Source organism: Arachis duranensis, chromosome 10, assembly GCF_000817695.3.
Source record: "Arachis duranensis cultivar V14167 chromosome 10, aradu.V14167.gnm2.J7QH, whole genome shotgun sequence".
NCBI classification, from domain to species: domain Eukaryota; kingdom Viridiplantae; phylum Streptophyta; class Magnoliopsida; order Fabales; family Fabaceae; genus Arachis; species Arachis duranensis.
Window position 1 is genome coordinate 22,731,788 of NC_029781.3, and position 2,742 is coordinate 22,734,529.

The following is a 2,742-nucleotide window of genomic DNA, read 5'->3' on the forward strand; positions in this document are numbered from 1 at the left end:
CTTCGAACGGCATGGACATCCCGGATCCAATTTCACTTCTAACAAGTTTGGCACAAAACGGAGATCTAGAGTCCAAGTTATGTCCCATCAAAGTATGCCCAAAAACCATGTTTTCATACAAAACCACAAGGTGCCCTTTTCAAAACAAGCCATTTTCAACCCTTTTTAAAATCAACCAAAACATGCTAGTTTCAACCCTTTTTGAAATCAATCAAAATATGCCAAAATCAACATTAAGCCTCCTAAATTCATACATTAACAATTTGCCACGATTCACAAAACTGCCATATAACCATTTTTACCCATTTCAAACAAATGGCTAAATTACAAACACATTAACATGTCATACATCTTTCCTCATCCCAATTTCCAACAATACCATTTCCAATCAATCATCATTACACATAATCAATATCATACTCACTATCACGTGGTTTCACCCACAAATCAACCTTAATCATTCCTCAAGCATATATCATAATATATATACCACTCATGCATCATCATACCATCAAGACATCAATAATCATAGTCACATATATGACCACATAATATTTCTCAACCAAAACCAAACATACCTCATCTACATAATTTTCACCCAAAATTACCAAATTCCACACTTCAACTCCTCAAACATTATTATTCAATAATCAACCCAAGCATTCGCATATCCATTATCTGAAATTCATCCCATCACTTGTGTCATCATACAATGCACACATCAACTTACCTTCCTTACCTCTTTCCGGCCTCCGGCCCAATTCACAATTTAAATGCATAAACCACAAATCAATACTCATTACCCAATACATAAATTCTCAACCCAATCATTGATTCACATTACATACCAACTATGCATATAAGCACCAACCATTTGCACAATCCAAACTTAATCTTAGGGCATCTAGCCTAGGAATTCTCATCACACCACACGGTACTTAAATGAAACTTAAACCGTACCTCTTGTGGCCAAATCAATTGAGCCTCTTCTTTAGAAGTCTCTACCAATCTTAGTCCCAAGCCTCACCAAAGCTCCTCAAGCAACACCAATCTTCCAATTGTGCACCAAGATCATCAAATACACTAACATAACCAATATCACATACATACATCAACCTAAGGCTCATAAAAATGACAAATCACAAAGGTTTGAGCACTTCTTACCTCAGCCCATATGAAGTAGGGATAGAACCCACTTAGAATCCATGTTGGAGTATCCCTAAACACCCAAAATCACAAGATTTCAACACTAACTACCCAAAAACGTGTAACAGTGGAGAATTTCGAAAACTGGGCAGAGATGAATGGAATACTCACCACAAAACTTAGATAGAATTGTAGAGGATGAGAAGAGCGACGCGTGGCCGCAAACGGCTCGTCAATCGGAGCTCCGTAGCTCAAGTTATGGTGGTTTGAAGATCAAAGAGAGTTAGGTTTTCTCTCTTCTCTTCTCTCTTCTCAATTTCAGCGCCCAACACTCCTTCTTTAGGGCAAAATGAGCTGAAATGCTCATAACTAATGTTTATATATGTTGGGTCTTGGGCCCACTTAGGCCCGGTTCACTTATTTTTGTCCGTTGGCCCAATTTTGGACCAAAACCCTTAAGATAAGCGCTCTAAATCGCACTTCAAATATTTATACCTCTCCTAATTATAATTCCTCATTTCTTAATCTTATTTACCCATAATCAATTTTCTCAGCTGTAGTACCAGATAAATCTCAGCCGGTACTTCTGGTCAAAATTCCACTGCGCGCTTTTACGCAGAAAACTATGTTTTCCGACTCGGAAAAATTCACTGAATCCAAATATCATATTTAAATAATCAAATTCCAATTGCAAAATCTTCCAACCATATTCGCTCCTACTTAACTTATTATTTAATCAATTTCGGTTAGATCGGGTATTACACCAAGCATTTTAGCAAACACTTGGAATGCACAAAAGATAAACAACATAAATTGCAATAATTAAAGAAAACTACAACTACAAAAGCAAGAGATCAACAATAGGAAATCAAAACAATTATGAAACAACAAAGAACTTACCAATTGCATTGAAGAAGAAATGTAGATCTACAAAAGAATTCATAAACTACAACTAACAATACAAAGGAATTACAAGAGAAGCGAAATTCTACCACTACAAGAGAACAATTGAGAATGAAAGAGGAAAATTAAGAGAGAAGAAGAAGAAGTAGATCTAGATCTAAACCTAATCCTAAATCTAGAGAGAAGAGAGAGATCTAAAACTAACTCTAGAAAACTAACTCTAACTACTTCTAAAACTAAACTAAAGCTAATGATGAAAAGTATGTAAAGTATGTCACTCCTCCTTCAATCCCTGGGTTAAATAGTATCATAAATGAGTTGGATTGGGCTCACAAGACTTCTAAAATCGCTGCCCACAAGTTGCATTAAGTGAATCACGTGCACCTATCGATGCGTAAGCGTACAGTGCACGTACGCGTCCCTATACGCGCCGCAACTATGATAAATCTTATATCATTTTGAAGCCCCAGATGTTAGCTTTCCAACGCAATGGGAACTGCATCATTTGGACCTCTGTAGCTCAAGTTATGACCGATTAAGTGCGAAGAGGTCGGGCTTGACAGCTTTGCAATTCCTTCATTTCTTCATGAGTTCTCCATTTCTACATGCTTTTTTTTTCATTCCCTTGATCCAATCTTTGCCTCCTAAACCTGAAATCACTTAGCAAAAATATCAAGGCATCTAATGGAATCA

General features: G+C 36.8%; 1 long non-coding RNA gene across 1 annotated transcript; it reads right to left on the reverse strand.

Annotated features, from left to right (window-relative positions):
• Positions 1-968: 968 nt before the first annotated feature.
• On the reverse strand, positions 969-1,466 carry LOC127742429 (uncharacterized). Its single transcript, XR_008003686.1, has 3 exons — positions 1,318-1,466; positions 1,165-1,219; positions 969-1,083 (listed from the first exon to the last, which is right to left on the reverse strand). It is a non-coding gene; the product is annotated as an uncharacterized LOC127742429 (long non-coding RNA).
• Positions 1,467-2,742: the final 1,276 nt, after the last annotated feature.